The 23056-nt window shown below is 40.6% G+C and overlaps 1 long non-coding RNA gene across 1 annotated transcript; it reads right to left on the bottom strand.

The window, feature by feature from the left end:
• Positions 1–1862: 1862 nt before the first annotated feature.
• LOC143670334 (uncharacterized) lies at positions 1863–6255 on the bottom strand. The gene is made up of 4 exons (XR_013169327.1): positions 6087–6255; positions 3441–3615; positions 3057–3216; positions 1863–1936 (listed from the first exon to the last, which is right to left on the bottom strand). It is a non-coding gene; the product is annotated as an uncharacterized LOC143670334 (long non-coding RNA).
• Positions 6256–23056: the final 16801 nt, after the last annotated feature.

Below are 23056 nucleotides of genomic sequence, written 5' to 3'. Positions count from 1 at the left end.
TGCTCCTGTGAAGGATGGGCAGGAGCCTGTGACACGGAGAGTGGGAGAGGGGCATGCCTCTCAGAGGGCTGTCCTCCTATCTTCTCCTCCACCTCTGCCCCTCTGCTTTCCTCACTCTGCCCCTGCCTCTGGTTGTCCTCTGCTTGCTGGCCGTGGCTCACCTCTGTTCCCCTAACTCAGGGAACCCAGGTTTCCCTCTAGGATGCCCCAGTCCTGGCATTGGGCCAGAGGACAGAGGAAGCAATGTAGTGGTAGCAGTCATTCTAGGGCTACAGAAGGCTGGATGCAGAGAGACGGGAAACAGACCCCAGCCCCAGTGGGCCAGATAAGAAGGCAAGGAGATCTAAGCACAGCTGAGAGGCACAGAGAGAGAAGTGGGAATGAGATGTGGTCCTCTCATAGGACGAGGGCTAACACCTCCTGCAGGTGGGCACGTCAGGGTAGCTCAGGCTTCTAAAAGGGCAAAGTGCCCAAGGAGGAGTGATCGTGGATAACACTGACCTTACGTAGGTGGACTGATTTGAGAAGTTGTTGCACAATGGGTTTCCTTCTAGCCACAGCTCTTTCAGATTCAGCCCTTTCATCTTGTCCAACTCCCACACTGACTTCAGCTGGGGGGAATCAGGGAAAAGAAAAACCAGTGAAAGAGAAATATCTGCGCCCCTGCACCCCGAGCTCCCATCCTCACCCACAACTACCTCCATCTGTCTGTTGTCATCACCTAGATGAGCACTACCCCCACCCACACTCTAAATTTGATCAGACTCCCACTTCTCACTTCGTTTTGGGAGAGGTTCAGGATCTTGACTTTGGGGGCCTCCTGTATTATGTCAGATAAGCCATCCAGGTGTTACAGTTTGTTACCGCGCAAATTCAAAGAGAACAGCTTTTGGGGAAGAAGAATTAGAGTGATAGTTATTATCTTGGGCTTTGGAGAAAAATCTGCTCTCTATCTACTTATTTCACCCCTCCACCTAAATACAGGCTCTGGGCCTGAGGCATCACCTCAGGGAACTCCTCTCTGATGATCTTCAGGGTGGCAGCCATGCAGTTTCTTCTATTCAAGATATGTCAATACCATGGCCCACCAAGACTTCAGGAAGCCGAGAGAAGAGAATAAGAAGGTTGAGAGGGTCCCAGTTGGACTAGAGCCAGTCCCAACCCCGTTACAATTTACCATCCCTAAATTTACCTCCTAAGCAGACCCCTAATCGGCCCTCTGCTGCCCTAAAATGACTACTGTCAGTCATACCTGGATCAAAGCGTAAGCTCTGGAGGTCAAGAGCTCCCCGGAAGACATCATATCGTTTGTACATGGTCAGCTGCAGAAACAGATACAACTCTGAGCTATGGGGAGTGATGGGGAAATTGGGAGGGGAGGCAAGAAGAGGTGGGTCTGGATATGGAATCACAACATTATCTTGAGTCTGCATTACCTTTAGCTGCTCCATTTGCTCTGGAGTCAACTGATACTGCACAGAGTGGGGAACAGAAGAGGGGTTGACAAAGATAGATATCTGCATAAAGAGAGGTAGGGTAAGCACTGGGGACTCTAATCCCAAAGAAGACAACCCAGTCCCTGGCCTGTACTCCCGCACCTCGGTTTGGCATGGTTAATATCTTCGACACAAACCTTTCGGTTCTCCTTATCACAAATCTTGAGGTTGACATCCTTCAATGCAGAGGCAGTGCTAGAGTCCTGAACAAAGAATTTGGTCCAATCTTTCACATAGTGAAACTGTAGGAAAAGGAGGCAACAGCAATAGTGTTGTAGGCATGATCCCACTTGCTCAGCAAGGCCCCCTTTATTCTCCCCTGTGCCCACTCATACAGTTTCACCACTCTTTCTTACATCGACTGGGGTGAAGGGGACACTGCAAAAACTCTGGATTGAGTCCAGTAGCCACGCCCTGTTATATTTTCTCCCATAAGGAACCTAGAGGTGAAAAGGAAGGATGGAAGACAGGAGTGACCACATGGAATTAAGGCTGAAGAACAGACCTTTTTCTAAAGAAATGACCATTGCCATGCGTGCTGATTTGAAACTGTCGTGTACCCCAAAAGCCATGTTCTTTAATCCTCATTCGATATTGTTGAGTGGGAACTTTTTTACTGTTTCCACGGAGATGTGATCCACCAATTGTGGGTGCTAACTTTTGATTAGATGGTTTCCGTGGAGATGTGTCTTTACCCGTTCAAGGTGGAGTTGCTTACTGGAGCCCTTTATGACAGAATCATTTTGGAAAAAGCTTTAGAGCCCACAGAGCCCACATGGCCAGGGACCACTGGAGACACAGAAGGAAAATGCCGCCAGGGAAGCGTTATGAAATGAGAAGAGAAAGCTAGCAGACATCATCATGTGCCTTTTCAGCTGAGAGAGAAATCCTGAGCATCATCAGCCCTTTCTTTGGAGTTAAGGTATCTTTATCTGGATTCCTTAGTTTAGACATTTCTGTAGCATTGGAACTGTAAATTTGCAACTTAATAAGTTTCCTTTTTAAAAGCTGTTCCATTTCTGGTATATTGCATTCCATCAAATTACAAACTAAAACACCATGATTTCTTTTTTTGCTTGCCAAACGTAGATTTTCTAAATCCCCCTTCTGTCCATTCAAACGCTCTCCTGCAATTAATCAAGTTAAGGTGTTAGACGTGATCTTCTTTTTTATAGATTTTTGGAGAGCCTGACTAATGCAGATCTGCCTGCCCCTCTCACCAAGGACTCTAGAGATTCACCACACCTCCCCTTCCCATACACACAGCTACAGCAAAACTGAGGCATCTGGTGGGAACTTGCTCCAATTTCTTGGCAGTAATTTCCACCTTTGCCTTTAGCCAACCTCCCCCAGCCATCCTGCAGCCAGCCTTTTCCATTTACACTGCTTCTCTGAACCTGCCTTTAGATGATCAAGGATGTTAACTCCTAGCCATAAAACAGACAGATTACAAACCCCACCTGTTCCCCAGAAAAGCACCTCGTGTCTCTACATAGACCAACATAACTTGCCCTGATCTGTATCTCCTGTACATTCCATACTTTTTGCCAAGATACTCACTGTGACCTTGAACCATCTTCCTGGGGTTCCATCCCGCCTTTTTTCCTCCACTGCTGTCTCTAGAGGAAATCTCTCTTTCCACATGTCTATATCAGTACGGACGTGGCACTGATAATGCCATTGGCCACTCTTAGGGTAGGATTGCTTCGCACGGGGATTACTATGAGGAAGCAGATGGAAGGAAGGGGTCTAAGAGTGCTAAAAACATCTTCTCCACTCCCTTGCCCCACTGATACCAGGCTACAATAAAGTTCGCACAACCAGTAATCTTGTCCTAGCATTCCTCACTCTGCTGGGTTGCAGAAGAGAAAAATTATATAGTTAACTACAGGGGTATTTATTCCACTGACTAGTACACGCCAGCCATACTGACAGGTTACTTACTATCTTATTCCGGGTCCCATATAGGGACCACTCATTGCTGTATCTCCTTCTTCTTCCTGGTAGGATGAACGATAAATGGCAGAACTGCCTCGTCCATACCAATTTCTATACCTCCTTCGGAAAATACCCCGGCATCTTGCTCTTCTTTGAAAGGGGGCACGGCTCTCATTGTACTCTGAAATTAGGAAGAACAGAATAAAATAAATAAAACTCAAACCAAAGCAAGGTAGAAAACACATCAGTATTCTGAATAATAGACCAATGCCTTGCAATTAATGAAGAAATATCCCTGATTTTTATATTCTGCAAGACAGATAACACAGTGCTTAAAATTTGGGAGACTCTGCCTTTGTTCTGCCTCCAGGGGCATGAGAGGTGGGGAGCATTTAGAGCAGAAGGTTAGGATAGGGGGAAGGGTTTGGGCAGAGGGTCCAGCTTGGGATGTTAGCCTTTTCTATACTGTTTTCAGGCTGAGTGATCGGGACAAACTGCTTAATATTTGTAACCCTCACTTCGCTCCTGTACTCTAGGTGGATAATACAATCTACCCTGAATGTGTGGTGTTTTGTTGCAAGGGTTAAAGTTGAGTTCTCCATATGAATGGAGAATAGGAGAAATGAACGATAAGTCTGAAGAAAATAACCAGAATTAAGCCTGGCAAGAAAAAGTAGAGAATACTGAAAAGAAAGGTTAAAGAAGATACAGTGAATAATATTTAAAATTAATATATGCTTAATTGGAGTCCCAGAGTGGAGAGAACAGTGCAGAAGCAGTGAAGACATCATGGCTGAGAAGTTTCCAAAAGTGACAAAATACATCAAGTCACGATTCATCAAGCACGATGTATGCCAAGCCTGGAAGGGTATGAGTAAAATCAAACCTAGGCCTCTCTTAGTAATACTGTTGAAAACCAAAGAAAGAGAAAAAAAAATATTCAAAGCTAATAGGAAAAAAAGAGAGATTACCCTTAAAGGAGGAACAAACTGGCCTATTTTAAAAGACACAATGGTAGCTTGAAGTGAAATTATGTCTTCAAACTGCAAAAGAAAACTAACTGTCAGCCTAGAATTCCAAACCTAGAAAGAAGTTATCTTTTAAATTTGGAAGACATAGAAATGCTAAGGTTACAAACTTCAGGCAAATTTGGTATTAAAATACTCAAATAGAATACTAATAGTTCTTCTTCAGGTAGAATAAATACAATTCTAAGTGGAACCACATAGATGCAGGAAAGGAAGTACAGTGACACTGGCAAATATGTAGGCAAAACTAAATGAGTATTGACTGTATAATACAATTGCAATAATTTCCTCAGGGATTTAAAATATACATACATATATATATAATTAAAATGCATGACAATAAGTCAAATGGATTCAGTCTGTTTGAAAGTCCCTGCACTGTATGTAGACATGTAAAAGAACTAATGTACTCTAGACTGTGATAAGGCAAAGATGTTGCAATTATAAGAGTAAACACTACATGTATGGTCAAAGGAGGTTTAACTACCTAACCAAAAAAATTTTAAGAGTAAACACTACATGTATGGTCAAAGGAGGTTTAACAACCTAACCAAACGAGATAAAAACTGAATACTTAGAAATATTAATCATTTCGAAGGAAAAGAAAAGAGAAAGAACTTGGAACAGGCAAAAATAAGGTAAAACAAACAGCGATATGTATATTTAAACCGAAGTATATCTGTAACTACTTCAAATGTAAAACAGACTAAATATTCCAAATAGAAAGGTAGACGTTATCAGACTAGATGAAAAACATTCAATCATACACTTTTAAAGAAACACATGTAAAATTCAGCAATATAGAAAATTTGAAAATAAAAAAATGGCAAAAAACATGCCCTTTCAACACTAAACGACTGAAAGCTGGTATAACCATATTAAGGATAGAAAAAGTATACTTTAAAGAAAAACATTACCACAAGAAAAGAGGGAGATTTCATGATGGTTCAATTCAAAAAGAGAATATTAATAAAACAATTTAAAATTTGTGTGGACCTCTTATCATCGAGCAGAAATATACATAGTGAAAACTGACAGAATATATGTAGAAATAGACAAATCCACAGTCACAGTGGGACATGATAACATACCTCACTGACTGACAGATAAATAGGCAGACAAAAAGCAATTAAATGGAGATTATTTAAGTAAACAAAATTTACTTTACTGACATAGAACACTTTAAGTTACACGGAATATTCCACAATACATCATACATTGGCCATAAAGCAAGCCTCCCAAAGTTTCTACAGGGGCAATTCAATCTACCTTGAATGGTTGGAACAAGGGAATTACCGAGTAATGGTGGGTTCCCCGCCCCTCCCCCACTTCTAGCATGAATCCCCAAAACCTTAATTTCCAACACCCTCCACCCCAGGTGGCCCTCCAGTCACCCAAACCTTGAACCTGAGAGGATCATACAACAGGTCTTTCCCCTCAACCAGAGGGACAATTTCACCTCAGCCGTGACCACAGCCACAGGAGAGTAGAAAAGTGAGCCTGTGCCCTCACACCCACCCCAACTAAACGGGGTCCCCTGGTTGTCCGTTGAGGTGGGTGGGGGAGGTGCCCAGAACCCCTGCGTGTGGAGGCTGAGACGGAGCCCCTGGAACTATCAACTCACCCATGGTGTGGCCTGTGGACAGAAACTTGTCACCACTGTCCTCACAGAGTGTTCGTGGGGGGAGTCTGCAGGATCGGGAGATCGGGGTTTACGATAGCTCGAGAGAGGCTGAAGAGAAAAGTTAGCGCAAGCTCCAAACCACCTTGTCACCGCCACAAGATGGAGTCCTCACAGGAAGTCCCTGTCCTGAGGGCACGGGGGGGGGGCTGGGGGCGACAACTTCCTGTTCTTACTGCCCCCTAAGGTTTGCTACCAGCCTAACAACCAGGGAGCTGTTTCCAAAGGAGCCATCCCTGCAGATGTGCTTAACTAGTCAGGGAGGCTTTAGTTCAATCTCCGTTCGGCATTACATCGTGTTCCTTCATTCTGCAAATACAGAGAACTCTGAGGACCTGTTGTAGGGTTAGACCCTGCATTTGCTGTGTGGTATATCTTCTTTTAGGTATTTCTCACAAGGGGGCTATGATTGCAAAATCACCAGGTCCTTTCTGAGTTTGCTCAAGCTCTGTGAGATGCGGAAGCTTGTCTAAGGGGTAATTTAGAGACTAGGTGGAGATTCACAGACCAGAATTGAGCTTTATCGAATGGACACGATCCTGCCATGCATAGTTTTCATAAAAGATCGCTGCAATATACAGAATTTTCTTAAGGAAAGGCAAAGTTTTGGAAAGATCTGAAAAGAGCAAAGTGACAGGATATAACAATAAGCCCATCCAAGAGAGGGGACTGTAGGAGCAGACCTGGAATGTGTAAAGGAAATAGCAAATAGAGTATGACGGGTCACTGGAATGAGAGCAGAAAAAAATATATATATGCTTTTTCCTTTCAAGAAAAATATAGCTAAATAGACCGCAGCGCCCTCGTGGCCGGAAGTGGAACTGCAGCTCTAAAAGTCTCAAGCAAGGGGTCTTTGCGAGAGAGATTAACGGAAGGGGAGGGGCCTTAGCTCCAATGCATTAGCCAGAAGTTTCTGGAATTTTCCATCCTCAGGCATCAATCCCTTCCTGGTTCACTGTGCCCCAAGAGAGGAAGTCCAGTTGCTGAGCTGAAGAGAAAGCTACGTATGAGAGTGTGAACGTTTGGAGTGAGGGAAGTATAAGACAGGTAGAGTGATACAGATCAAGTGTCAAGGAAAGAATTGTAATATTTTTATTTTTTATAGAACAGTACTATGTGAATATTTTTCTGAAAAGGAAAATATAAATGAACGCTTTTCATCAATTGATTATTAGATTTTTTAAGCATATCAACAAATTTACCTAATTACAGAATATTAATCACTAAAAATGTATATTTAGAAAATGAAATCAGGTTCCATCTACATGATCCCCTCACACGGACCTATAGCTATCTATACAAATAGACAGGTGCACATTTTCCAGATGTGTTTCTCGTTAGATAATGTGTTTACCTACCGTAGACATTTATTTTTTGAATTTGCAGTCACATAAATTGGCATTATCTTTTATGACTTTTTACAGATTTTCATTTCTTCAACTCATTTAGTTTGGCATCTGTCCAGATATTTATTGGAGAAGCATTTTGTTTCTTAGGTGAATTATTTGTTCATATCTCTTATCCATCTTTACTAATTAGCCAAAGTTCTTCATATTCATGCATATTAGCACAAATCCTGTAACACTGTTTGAAAATATTTACTCTTGAGTTTCACAGTTTTAATTTTTTTCTTTTGACTGTCGAGAAATTGGTTTTAAATTTTCATTGATATTCTGAATTAAAAATTATACAGCTCATGACAGAAAAGAATTGAGTAATCACAGGGTTCCATTAAATACCAGACCACTGAGGATTCCAGTATTCAGATCTTTAAGGCTTTGGGATACAGTGGAAAAAGCTTTAGACCTAATTCTACATTTGTGATTAGTGGCGATAATAATTGAATACTTGTTTCAGTTAAGGGAGATACCATGTGAAGTGCCTCTGACTTAAAGCAATTCTGATTAATTCCCTTCCTTTATGGAGGTCACCTTTCTGTACTTCCTGCCTGGGCACCACGCACTACCTCCAGGGCAGGCCAGTCAATGTGGCCCTACTTTTAGGACTCTGGGCCTCAAGGGCAGGCTTTTATACCCACCATCATCCTTACCACCAAGGTGAAGGTTAACCGAGTACCCTATGGGTCAGGAAAACTTAAAACTATATGTGTGACCCTAGTAAAACTTTATATGTGGTAGTTTGAAGGCTGTATGTACACCATAAAAGGTCATGTTATTTTAATCCATTCCTGTGAGTGTTCTGGGTGGGACTGTAACTGAGGAATTAAGAAATAACAAATAATTATGATTATTGAATCATTATATAAGTGTTTTTTCCTTCTATAACGTAGAGTAGGCAGAAGTTAAAACCTGAAATTGATGAAACTTAACCAGACTCAGCCTTATTTAGACTGCTGTAATGGTTATTCTAGCCTAGTCCCACCCTTGTTTATACTTACTCTTGTAGTGGTTGTTACAGTCTTGTTTCAGCCCCGTTTACAGTTACTGTTGCAATGGTTGTTCTAGCCTGGTCTCAACTTTGTGTATACTTATATTGTAATGGTAACAACTCCACCCCCTCCCCTGTTTGAATCCATAAAAACCCGGAACTCTTTAGATACAGGGAGACAGATTTTGGGGCTCGTGGGCCATCTGTTCTCTTGCATTACACATAACATTAAATTCTTTCTCTCTTTGCAACACCCATGTCATAGATTGATTATGTGCATCAGGCAGAGAACCCACCTCATTTGTTTGGTATCCAATTGGTGGCCCCATAAAAGACAGAGATTCCTAAGAAGCAAGGAGTCTGAGTGCCAGAACTTCTGGACCCCAGCAGGACAGGTAAATGCGGTAATCCAGCCTTTTGTGGACCCTGCATTGTTTTAATCTAGGGGCTCAGCAACCAGGATTTTATTTGCTTTACTGGCATTCCAGACCCTCAGCATCCTAAAAAGCTTCAAAGAGAGAAACGGTTTCCAGTCCCAAGTCTGGACATCTGACTGGGTAAGTAGATCATCAGGGTAAAAGTGGATTGGGAAGTTAGTACAGTGGTTCCAGTCCCATGAATCTGGACTTGAGGTCCTGGGTTCCACTTTCAGAACAATCCCCCCTACTCTGATCCCTACATCTTTCTGTTTTCTGCGTACCATTCTATACAGAGTTTGAGGCCCTGACCTCTATGAGGTGTCCATCTGTATGAGATTCAAGGCCCTGCCCTGAGTTTGTTTGTTGAGTATATTCCTAGAAAATAAGTAATCCAACAATTAACTGGTATTTAATGAAATTAAGTATGCCCGCTTAACTGTTAACTGGCATATTACCTAGGTATAGTAAGTGTTTAATGCTGTTTAATTCTTAATCTGCGTGTTCAGTCTAGTAATTAATTGGTGTGTTACTTAAATATATAGCAAGGGTTAAGCATCTGTTTAAATTTGTTGGTATGTTACTGCATTTGTATTGTAAAAGTGTTTTAATTGGTTACTGCTTGTGGAAATTCTGTAAAATGGGTAATTCTAAATCTAATAGCATTCCTAAACAGAGCGCTTTGGGCTGTTTTTTGAAAAATTGGAAAGATTTTAATTATAAGCCTCTAAAAAAACAAATAATAGTTTATTTGTATAACACAACCTGGACTCATCATGATTTAGATTTAGGAGAGAAGTGGCCTGAGAATGGCTCTATGGAAAAGAACACTGTATTAAAGTTATTCTGGAAAAGAACAGAAATGGGATGAAATGCTGTATGTTTAATCCTTTCTCTCTCCCAGCGATGTATGCTGATGATAAAATGTAAAATTTTTGCCTGTAAATGTGTGTGGGGAAAAGAAAAATGCCCTCACTATTCAAATCTAGAGGCTCCAATAGAGACTTTATTAACATTGGCTCCACCTCTGTCCTACAACCAAGGGGCCAATAGATGGGGAAAGGAGAAAGCTCTCTTACCCCTTATCCTGATACTGGACAGAAGCACTGGGTTCTCTGCCCAATATGCGTAATAACCAATCAACGAGAGTGGAGTTTCATAGAGAGAAACAGTTTAATGTTACGTGCAAAGCAGGAGAGCACATAAAATAAATCTATCTCCTCGAGTTTAAGGAGTGCAGGGTTTTTATGGATTCAAACAAGGGGGCAGGTAGAGTTGTTACCATTACAATAGTAAGTATACACAAGGCTGATACCAGGCTAGAGTGATCATTATAACAGAAAGTATAAACAAGGGTGAGACCAATTGAGCTTCAGTAATTTCAGGTATTAACTTCTGCCTACTCTACAATAGAGAAAGAAAACTATCTATATATGGTTCAGTAATCACAAACGTTTACTAATTCTTCATTTCTCGGTTAAAATTTTCTTCAGTTTCCCTCTTTATCAGAGGTCAAAGACTCCGAGATAGAAATGGTCTCCCCTCCCATACATGCCAGTGTACTCAGTTTGGCCAAGGCTGTTCTCTAAAACCAGCAGCAGAGCCACCTGCAAAACTTCTACCCCTCCAGCAAGTGCCTATAGCAGTAAATGGACAGGGAGGCCTGAGAGGATTTGTATATGTGCATACCCCATTCTCAACGTGAGATTTAGATGAATTTCAAAAATAATACTCTACTCTATACACAAGGCCCTAAGAAAATAGAAAGTCCAGTTCAATCTATAGCTCAAATTGGAACTGATATTCAAGCATATCTTTTCTAGTTTGCTAGCTGCCAGAATGTGGTATACCGGAAATGGAACAACTTTCAAAAAGGGGACTTTATTAAATTACCAGTTTAAGTTCTAAGGCCATGAAAATATTCCAATTAAAGCCAGTCTACAAAAATGTTCGAATTAAGGCACCAACAGGAGGTTACCGTCACTCAAGAAAAGTCGATGAAGTTCAGGGTTCTCTCTCAACTAGAAAGGCACATGGCGAACATGGCGGTATCTGCTAGCTTTCTCTCCAGGCCTCTTGTTTCATGACGCTCCTCCAGGGGCGTTTTCCTTCTTCATCTCCAAAACTCCCTTACTGTGGGGGCTGTTGCAGTTTTCATGGCTCTGGTGCTGTCAAGCATTTTCCAGAGTGTTTCCTCTTTTAACGGATTCCAGTAAACGAATCAAGATCCACCTGGAATGGTGGAGTCACATCTCCCTCTAATCAAAGGTTAATAGCCACAATTGTGCGTGCCACATTTCCATGGAGATAATCTAATCAATTTTCCAACCTAGGGTACTGAATAGGGATTAAAAGAAACAGCTGCTTCCAGAAGATGGATCAGTATTAAAACATGGCTTTTCTAGGGTACATAATCCTTTCAAATCACAGGCACAATATCAGAAAAGGATGAAAAAGTGGCGTTCAAGTTGGTGAGGTTTATATTTCTATGTTTCTGGATTTTTTGTGTTTGTGTAACTTTCTATATGTGACTGGTGTCTTGTTGGTGTAATGCATATTTCCCATATGCAGATGGTGATACCAATTGGCAAACAAAAATTCTTTAAAGAGTTCTATCCAAATTGCTTAAGGATAAACTATATATATATATATATATATATATATATATATATATATATATGTATGTATTAGTAGTCCTGGAGTCCCAAAAAGAAGAATCGGAAGAATCCCCTGGGCACCCAGGTTCAAAGCCTTAGTACCGTAATTACTGTAAACAAACCTAAAAATTGGAAATAAACGACCCTCTGAAATCATGAAGGTGGCACAGAGCTGCCTTAGCAAAAGGCAAAGACTTTCCCAATTTTCCAGGTCACAGCTTTAGGCAAAATAATCTAATAATTGGAAACAATTAAAAGGGCAAAATACAACACCCAACCAGGACCATTCCAGCCAATCCTAAAGAACACCTAGGGCAATATAAAAGACTCCACAAGGGTTCCATGCACTAGAGTAACTTTCCAGAAACCTACAACCTCCATATGGGTCCCTAGTCCACATAAGTCCTGAAACGTAGCCCAGCCTCTCCAGAACATTAAATAGCATCATCTCCCTACCCCATATTAGTGACAGACCCCTCCAATATCAAAACTTTAGAATTGCCATAGCCCAACAACCCTAAAGAGAGGTATGGAAAGACCAAAGGTGATGGTGGAGTTATATATAGAAGATAGGATTTAACAAATGAGTATGAATGCCGAATCATTAAATTGATAGATATCTCTTCTCATCTCCAGTATTTTAGAGCAGTTAGAAATAAAAACCTAAAATTGTGAAATTGTAACCATGTCAAAGTCTGAAATATGTTCTACAACTAATTGTGGTGCTGTGCTTGGAAATGTATAGCTTTGTTTTGTATATATGTTATTTTTCACAAAAAAAGAAAGAAAATAGTCTATTGTGATGATGAAAAAAAAATTTAAGCCCTTTATTCTCCTGTATTCTGGAGCAGTTAGAAGGAATAATATGACAAACTCTGGGATCTATCTTGTAGCCACTTGCTGAAGAGTGCTTTGAAAACTACTGCTTTTTTATTTCTTTGCTTTGTATACATGTTATACTCTACAACAAAGAATGGTAAAAAGAAAAAAAAAACGGGCAAAAAACTCTCAACAACGCTAAGGCCTTCTTAGGAATCTTAAATACTACTACCCTCATTTAAAACTTTGAAAACCAGGCTTCATTCTTTCTATCTTACCTATCCTTGCCTCCAGTGCCTAATCAGCTAAGGCAGCTATGGGGTAAGGGTTGGTTGCAGAAAGATGGGGGAGGGTGGGCTTGGTTTAGAATTTTTTCTCCTGGGCCTGGAGATTTGAAATGGTAGGCGTAAAGGACATACTGTGGAATAGGCCAAGTTTGTTCTGAGAGAATTCCGCAATTAAATTTTTTTCCAATAATATTTTTGCAAGGATAACCATAGTAAACAAATCGTTATTAAAATATAAGTATCTTTGGGCTAAAGGTAATTGAATAAGATCTAATTGTCAAATATCAGTAAGTAAGAGGAAATGTCCTTCAGAGCTACCAGGGAGTTTTTCTGGATTTATGCTTGGGTCAAATTAAACAATTGTTATAAGATTTCCAGAGTTTGATGCTTTTGAGGTTGTTCATAATTTTAGATTAGGAAACTGTTCTAGTTTGCTAGCGGCCGGAATACAATATACCAGAAACGGAATGGCTTTTAAAAGGGGTGATTTAATGAGTTGCTAGTTTACAGTTCTAAGGCCAAGAAAATGTCCCAATTACAACAAGTCTATAGTAATGTCCAATCAAAGGCATCCAGGGAAAGATACCTTGGTTCAAGAAAGCCGATGAAGTTCAGGGTTTCTCTCTCAAGTGAGATGGCACATGGCAAGCACAGTCAGGGCTTCTCTCTCAGCTGGAAGGGCACATGGCAAATACGGCATCATCTGCTAACTTTCTGTCCCGGCCCCCCACTTCATGAAGCTCCCCGCGAGGCATCTTCCCTCCCCATCTCCAAAGGTCACTGGCAGGTGGACTCTCTGCTTCGTGGTGCTGCAGCATTCTCTGCCCTCTCTGAGTCTCTCATTCTCCAAAATGTTTCCTCTTCTATAGGACTCCAGCAAACCAATCAAGACCCACCCAAATGGGTGGAGACATGTCGTCCCCCAATCCGGTTCAACAACCACTCACGACCAAACCACACCATCGAGGGAGATGATCCAATCACAGCTTCAAACATACAGTATTGAATGGAGACCATTCTACCCTTATGAAATGGGACTTATACCAAAACACGGTTTTCTTAGGGGGCATACTTCCTTTCAAAGCAGCACATTCCACCCTCTGGCCCCTAAAAAGACATGTTTTACCCATATACAAAATATTTAATTTCATAACAATATCAGATATCCTTAAACCTTTCAGTAGCAATACAAACAAAGTATAAATTAGAGACAGTATAAAATCTCATCAAATCTGTTACAGGCATGGTCTGTCCTAAGGCAAAATTCTCTCCATTTGCTCTGGACCTTTGAAAACTCATAACAAGTTATTTGCTGCCAACATATAAAGGAGGAACATTCATAGGATACATATACACATTTCCATAGGGAGGAAGAAACACAGGGGTCACCGGACCCATACATTTTCGAAAACCTGCAGGGCAAAATTTATTAGATTTCAAAGTCAGAGAGTCATTTTTCCTCAGGGCTTCAGAAAGTGACAGTCCCACCCTTTCCAAATGCCTACGCCTGCCTCTCTCTGAATGCACCCTTGGGCGATATTGGGGAGACCACCTTTCTCTCGGCTCCACCCTCTCCAAGCATTGGGGTCGCACCCGGGCTCTCTGCCATCTCTGGGGCACACGCTCAACCCCTCCATGTGGTGGCAGCCAGGCTCTCCCCCAACCCCCAGAAATGTGCTTCACCCTCTCCAAGGCCTGAGGCGGCATGACTCTTCCACTGCAATGAGGTGGAAGGCCCATTCTCTGCCTTTGGGGCAAATTCACCCTCTCCATGGGCTTGGGTGGGTCCGCTCTCCTGGCCCGAGGTTTCTTGACTTCAGACCTCAGCCTCCACGGTTTTGCCTCTGAAGTTATTTTTCCTCCAATGTGTCCCTTCTCTGAACCCCTCAGTCCAGACTGGCAGCGGCTCTGTTTATACAGGTCCCACAGCACTCTCGTTGGCTTTCTATGCAGTAGCCTTGGATCATGCCTATCAGACATAAGGAGTTTCCACAAATCTTTCCTGGATAACTCCATGTCCAATCCTGACTTTCTCTGAAATGGCTGGCTGGTTTCCCATTTGGTTAAGACCTCATATGGGGCACTATTCTCTGGGGTCTCCTTTCCTGGAGGCCCGGAATTTTCCAGAACTTCAATCTCTGGTTTCTTTGTGTCTAAGAGTTCAGTTCTCAGCTTATCTCTTTCCTGTCGCATTTCACTATAAGCTGCAAGGAGAAACCAGACTGCACTTTCGATATTTAATTTGGAGATCTCTTCTGTTAAATGTCCAAGTTCATGGCTTTTAAAATCTGCCTTCCAGCCAAAAAGACACTAGTCAATTTTGCCAGATTATCTGCCATTTTAAAACAAGGATCGCCTTCCTTCCAGTTTGCAATAACATGTGCCTCATTTTTGTCTAAGGCCTCATCAGAGGTATCTTTAGAGTCCATATTTCTACCAACAGTCTCTTCAAAGCATTCTAGGCCTTCTCCATCAAGCTTCTCACAACTCTTCCAAAATCTTCCCTTTATCCATTTAAAAAGCTGTTCCAACATATTTGGTATTTGCAAACTGCAGCAGCACCACCCCACTCAACGGTACCAAAATCTGTTCTAGTTTGCTAGCTGCCAGAATGCAATATACCAGAAACTGAATGGCTTTTAAAAGGGGTGATTTAATGAGTTGCTAGTTTACAGTTCTAAGGCCAAGAAAATGTCCCAATTACAACAAGTCTATAGTAATGTTCAACCAAAGGCATCCAGGGAAAGATACCTTGGTTCAAGAAAGCCGATGAAGTTCAGGGTTTCTCTCTCAAGTGAGATGGCACATGATAAGCACAGTCAGGGCTTCTCTCTCAGCTGGAAGGGCACATGGCAAATACGGCATCATCTGCTAGCTTTCTCACCTGGCCCCCCACCTCATGAAGCTCCCCGGGAGGCATCTTCCCTCCCCATCTCCAAAGGTCACTGGCAGGTGGACTCTCTGCTTCGTGGTGCTGCAGCATTCTCTGCCCTCTCTGAGTCTCTCATTCTCCAAAATGTTTCCTCTTCTATAGGACTCCAGCAAACCAATCAAGACACACCCAAATGGGTGGAGACATGTCATCCCCCAATCCGGTTCAACAACCACTCCCGACCAAACCACACCATCCAGGGAGATGATCCAATCACAGCTTCAAACATACAGTATTGAATGGAGACCATTCTACCCTTATGAAATGGAACTTATACCAAAACATGGCTTTTCTTAGGGGGCATACTTCCTTTCAAACCAGCACAGAAACAAAGATTTTTTAAACCTCCAGTAGAAAAGGAAGCATTCTACTTACTAGATCAGTAAGAGGGTGAAAATGTAAGTTTGTGTTTGATGAAATTAATAGTTTGACAAACTAATTTTAAAATAATTATGTTTTCTAGGGAAGTTAAAGATAGTCTCAAAGATATTTTTGGAACTTAAGGTATGCATGTATGTAAAGTACACAGGATTGCTTTGTTAAAGAAAGGAGCATGGTTTTGTCCTCCAAAGTGTGGAGGAAGAAACTGGGTGAATATGGAAAGTTGTGGAAGATCGTGGAAGTGAATTTTGTTTACTGTCGTCAACGTTAACAAAATTCAATAAACTTGGCTAGGGAGTGTAGTTTTCTAAATGGCTAGGTTTTTTCTTTTGTTTTGTTTTTTGTCCTCCTTTTTATTTTTATTTTATTTATTTATTTTTATTAATTAAAAAAAGAAATTAACACAACATTTAGAAATCGATATAGGAAAACAACTAGCAAAACAACAGAAAAAGATATAGAATGATAATATAGAGAAAATAATAATAATAATAATAAAAAATAAAAATATGTATATAAAAAAGGAAAAAGAAAAAAAAAGACACATACAAACAAACAAACAAACAAACAAAAACTATAGCTCAGATGCAGCTTCATTCAGTGTTTTACCATAATTACATTACAATTAGGTAGTATTGTGCTGTCCATTTTTGAGTTTTTGTATCTAGTCCTGTTGCACCGTCTGTATCCCTTCAGCTCCAATTAACCATTATCTTACCCTGTTTCTAACTCCTGCTGGTGTCTGTCACCAATGACATATTCCAAGTTTATTCTCAAATGTCGGTTCACATCTGTGGGATCATACAGTATTTGTCCTTTAGTTTTTGGCTAGACTCACTCAGCATAATGTTCTCTAGGTCCATCCATGTTATTACATACTTCATAAGTTTATTCTGTCTTAAAGCTGCATAATATTCCATTGTATGTATATGCCACAGTTTGTTTAGCCACTCGTCTGTTGATGGACATTTTGGCTGTTTCCATCTCTTTGCAATTGTAAATAATGCTGCTATAAACATTGGTGTGCAAATGTCCGTTTGTGTCTTTGCCCTTAAGTCCTTTGAGTAGATTCCCAGCAATTGTATTGCTGGGTCGTTTGGCAATTCTATATTCAGCCTTCTGAGGAACCGCCAAACTGCTTTCCACAGTGGTTGCACCATTTGACATTCCCACCAACAGTGGATAAGTGTGCCTCTTTCTCCACATCCTCTCCAGTACTTGTCATTTTCTGTTTTGTTGATAATGGCCATTCTGGTGGGTGTGAGATGATATCTCATTGTGGTTTTGATTTGCATTTCTCTAATGGCCAGGGACATTGAGCATCTCTTCTTGAGCCTTTTGGCCTCTAAATGGCTAGTTTTAATGTGTAAGACAAAACCTGAAAATTTTTGAAAAATTTTGAAAATTTTCACTTGTGAAAGTGAATTCTTGTTGCCATAGCCAATGCTGACCAAAAATGTGATAGGCTTGTGTATAATATTTTGTAAGAGCTTTTTGTGTCCAACTATGTATTCACATAAAACTGGAGTTTAGTGTTCTCTCTGCTATGATAATGCAGATTTTTGGTCCCCTCTTAGTGAAATGTATAGTCCTTCAGAAGTATGGCTGCTGTAAGAGCTTACAATGTAGGCCCTAATTTCTTTGTAAGTATTTTCTAAATGAAGCTGTTTCCAGAGATTTAAACATTTGACAATTGACTTATATTGGGGTGTGTATTAGTTAGGGGTCTCTAGAGAAACCATGTGGTTTAATGTTCTCTCTACTAAGATAATGCAGATTTTTTGTCTCCTCTTAATGAAACCTAACTACCACACATATATTTAGCGATTGTATAAAATTCCTAAAGACTTGACAATGTTCTCACTTCCCATATTATATCTTAATATTGACATAGATCATGGAAACAATCAAATTTACTTTGTCAGTTATACTGCCTTGCTCTTTGCTTCACTAAAATACATGTCGTTAACAAAAGGGGATTTTAAAAGAGAAGCAAGGCAAGTGTACATTTTATATTCTACCTGTTAATTAACATAACCCTGGTATATGTGTAAAGGTGAGAAAGGACAAAACTTCTGCTATGGTTTGCGGTTGATGACCCTGTCACAGTCAGGTTCATGTGTCAACTTGGCCAAGTGGTGGTACATATTTGTCTGGTTGGGCAAGTGCTGGCCTGTCTGCTGCAATGAGGACATGTCATAGAATTAAATCATGATCACATCAGCTGCATCCACAGCTGATTCAATTTTAAACAGCCAAGGGGAGTGTCTTCTGCAATGAGTGATGCTTAATCTAATCACTGGAAGCCTTTTAAGAAGGATTCAGAAGAGACAGGCTCTTCTTCCTGCTTCAGCTGGCAAGCCTCTCCTGTGGAATTCGTCCACACCCTCCATCAGAATCGTTGGCTTCACAGTCGCCCTTTGGATTTTGGACTTTGCATTCCCACGGTTACATGAGACACTTTTATAAATTTTATATTTGCAAGTGTTTCCTGTTGATTTGGTTTCTCTAGAGAACCCTAACGATTACAGACTCCAATATAATTCAATTGTCAAATGTTTTTATCTCTGGAAATAGCTTCATTTAGAAAATACTTATAAGGAAATTAGGGCCTACATTGTAAGCTCTTACAGCAGTCATACTTCTGTTACTTCTAAATTCCGAGATGCTGTGTGCTATTTGTATAACCTGGTAGCTCCCTGGAACTTTGGTTATCTGTGTGATGCCTGAGACTCAGAATCAGAGATCTCAAGCTCTAGAAGTACTGAAGATGCAACAGTACTCCATACACCAGTGTTAAAGAAGCTGAACTAGATTAGACTTCAATTAGGGGCATTAATGAGGTTGATCTGATTAGGACTAAAGTAAATCAAAATACAGGCTAAAAATGATATTTTCTGTATTTTAAAACTTTAATTTGTTTTGTGACACCAAATGAAGAGAGATTCATTTTATCGAAAATCTAAATTTTCTTCTGCACACTATTTAATTTGATCTGTCTAGTCAGTTTATTTGAAGAGCCTAATTCAGTTTTATGTGGCATGGAAACTAGGGAATGAGATTTTAGTATTCTGTACAAGCTGATATAATACCCTGTTATATTTCAGAGTGTTTGGGGCATAAAATGAAAAAGTATTTGCAAGATCCCTGAGGCACTGGGGAAAGGAAACATGGAACTATCAAACTTCCCCACCTGGGGAATTCAAGCAATAGGGGTTCCTAATTTACTCTAAAATATATGAGCCCATACTAGGCATTATACCTAATATGACATGATGCCTAAGAGTTCTCCCTGAAATTTTCCATGTTGTTCAAATATGGTCTCTCTCTCTCTAAGGTTAATGCTGCAAATAAACTCATCACCTTTCTCCCTATGTGGAACATGACTTTCAGTGGTAACGTTCCCTGACACTGTGGAATTAGCAATGGATTCATGGTTTAAGGGGGAAAAAGAAAGAAAGTTTCAGTGCTAAGAAACCTCAAATAGAGTTGGAAGATCATTCTGAAGGTTAATATTATGTAAGTGTCAGCCAGATATTCTTGAAAACCATAAGAAACACCCCTGGTTCTATCTAAAATCTATAAAAGGTTAGTTCTCAAATGTAACCTAGTTATATATCACCTCCTTCTCTTCCTTTTATTTAAACCTATAGTTTTCAATTTACTTATTAAGTTTATTTTGTAGAGACTTAAAGCCTCCAGATTGTTCCTAAACCAATTAAGCCCTTAAACCAGAGGTACCAGTCTCTCCAAGAATGACAACCAGTTTCATTCCTCTACCTCATAATGTCAATGTCCCTTTTCAGCTTGAAATTACAACAGTCACCCAGATATCCCTCAAGATTAAGGGATAAACAAAAATAAAAGGGAGGAATTGTAACTGATAAATTAAGAATTAACAAATGATTATGTTTACGGAATCATTATATAGGTGTTTTTCTTTCTCTATTGTAGAACAGAGAGAATTTAATACTTGAAATGACTAAAACTCATCTAGTCTCAGCCCTGTTTATACTGTTGTAATGGCTATTCTAGCCTAGTCTCACCCTTGTTTATACTTAACTACTGAATTGATTCTTCTAGCCTAGTCTCAGCCTTGTTTACAGTTACTATTGGAATGGTTTTTATAGCCTTTTCTCAACCTGTGTACACTTATTATTGTAATGTAACAACTCCATCTCCCTTGTTTGAATCCATAAAAACCCCAAACTCCTCAGATTCGGGGAGACAAATTTTTTGGGCAGATGGGCCATCTGATATCCTGCTGTGCCCATAGCATTAAACTCTCTCTCTTTGAAACTCCAGTATCATAAATTGGCTATTTTGGGTATTGGGAAGAGAACTCACCACATTTGTTCAGTATCAGGAACTTTTAATTAGGTTATTTCAATTGAGATGGGACCCACCTCATTCAAGGAGGTTCTTACTGCTCTCACTGGAGTTTTTTATAAGAGGATAACACACATACAGAAGCTAAGAGATGAAATTAAGAGAAGTGCACAGAAAAAGCCCCCTGGAGAAGCTAAGAAACGATCCACAGAAAGCAGAGAGGAAACCACTGAAGTCAGAAGCTGAAATCGATGAAATATGGACGAGAAGGACCAGCAGATGCTGGCCATGTACCTGCCCATGTGACAGAGGTTTCACAGATGATGACAGCCTGTCTTCAGAGTCCAGGTATCTTCTGTCGATGCCTTGAGTTGAACATTTTCACAGCCTAAGAACTGTAAATTGTAAATAAATAAATCCCCATTGTAAAAGCCAACCCATTTCTTGTATATTGGATTCTGGCAGCTTTAGCAAACCAAACACTGTAGTACAGATTTACTAGAAAAATTAAGAGAAGGTTAAAAAATACTTTGTCTGTCTCAATCAAGTGCCACACAAAAGAAATATGAAATGTTATTTTTTAAATGTGGGACATATTTTATAGAGAAATATTTAATATTCTTTTATAGAAATTGCTCTCGTTTGTGAGCTACCAGAGTGCAATATTTTAGAAATGGAATTGCTTTTCAAATGGGGAATTTAATACGTTATACTAGTTTACAGTTCTAAGGTCAAGAAAATGTCCCGAAGCAAGTCTATAAAAATGTCCAAATTACGGCACCAACAAGAGGTTACCTTCAATCAAGAAAGGCCGATTAAGTTCAGGGTTTCTCTCTCAATTGAAAAGGCACATGGTGAATCTAGTGACATCTGCTGGCTTTCTCTCCAGGCTTCTTGTTTCATGAAACTCCCCAAGGATGTTTTCTTTCTTAAACTCCAAAGGTCTCTAGCTACGTAGGCTTTGGTAGTTCTCATATCTCATCATTCTCAAAAGGGACTGTCTTTCCAAAATGTTTCCTCTTTAAAGGATTCCAGTAAACTAATCAAGGCCCACCTGGAATGGGTGGAGTCACATTCTAATGAAGTTTCCACCCAGCAATAAGGAATGAGGATTAAAGGACATGGCTTTTCTGGGGTCCATTACAGATTCAGACCAATACATTCCACCCTTTGGTCCCCCAAAAGACACGCTCTTTCCAAGTGCAAAATACATTCATTCCATAACATTATCAGAAATCCTTAAAACACTTTAGTAACAATACAAATGCACTACAAAGTCAAGAACAGTACAAAATCTCATCAAAGTCTGTTACAGGCATGGTCTGTTACAAGGAAAAATTCTCCTCTGGCTCTGGACCTGTAAAACACAGGAAAATTATTTGCTGCCACCATACAAAGGAGGAACAGTCATAGGATACATATATCTGTTTCCATAGGTAGAAATGGGAAGGAACGCAGGGGTCTCCAGACCCAAGCAGTTTCAAAAACCTGCAGGGCAAACTCCACTAGATTTCAAAGTCTGAGAGTCATTTATCTTTGGGGCTTTAGAAGGCAAAAGTCCCACCCTTTCTAAGGGCCTATGCAGTTGTCCATCTCTCTCCAAATGCAACCTTCGTGGACACTGGGGAGACCGCCTCTTTTACCGCTCTGCTCTCTCCAAGTATCAGGGTTGTACCTTGTCTCTCTGCCATCTCTGGGACATACACTCAACCCCTCCATATGGTGGCAGCTAGTCTCTCCCCAATCCCCGAGGAATGTGCGCCACCGTCTCCAAGGCCTGAGGCAGCATCACTCTTCCATTGCAACAAAGTGGAAGGCCCATCCTCTGCCTTTGGAGCAAACTCACCCTCTCCATATGCTTGGGTGGGTCTGCTCTCCTGGCTCGAGGTTTCTTAACTTTAGACTTTAGCTTCCATAGCTCCACCTCGGAAGTTATTTTTCCTCCAATCGGTACCTTTTCTGTCCTTCTCAGTCCAGACTGGCAGTGGTTCTGTTTATACAAATCCCACAACACTCTTGTTGACTTTCTATGTAGTAAGGTCAGATTGCGCCCATCAGACATAAGGAGTTTCCACAAATCCTTCGTGGATAATTCTATCTCCAATCCTGGTTTTCTCTGAAATTTTGGCTGACTGATTCCACATTTGGTCATATGGTCACATGAGGCACCATTCTCTATGATCTCCCATCCTGGAAGCCCCAATTTTTCCAGAACATCAATTTCTAGTTTCTTTGTACCCAAGAGTTCCGTTTTCAGCCTATTTCTCTCCTGTTGCATTTCATTATAAGCTGTGAGGAGAAACCAGGCTGCACTTTCCACATTTAATTTGTAAATCTCTTCTGCCAAATATCCAAGTTCATGGCTTTTAAAATCTGCCTTCCAGCCAAAGCCACCAGTCAATTTTGCCAGGTTATCTGCCATTTTAAAACAAGGATCACCTTCCTTCCAGTTTGCAGTAACACATGCCTCATTTCTGTCTAGAGCATTGTCAGAGGTATTCCTAGAGTCCACAGTTCTACCAACATCTCAAAGCATTCTAGGCCTTCTCTATCAAGCGCCTCACAACTCATCCAAAATCTTCCCCTTATCCATTTAAAAAGCCGTGCTAATGTGTTTGGTATTTGCAAACCCACAAGATTGGATCAGGATTAAAACGTGGCTTTCCTGGCGTACACAATACTTTCAAACTGGCACACTCCCTCT

This window comes from Tamandua tetradactyla, chromosome X, assembly GCF_023851605.1.
Source record: "Tamandua tetradactyla isolate mTamTet1 chromosome X, mTamTet1.pri, whole genome shotgun sequence".
In the NCBI taxonomy this organism is placed as follows: domain Eukaryota; kingdom Metazoa; phylum Chordata; class Mammalia; order Pilosa; family Myrmecophagidae; genus Tamandua; species Tamandua tetradactyla.
This window is presented reverse-complemented; position numbering and strand designations above follow the sequence as displayed.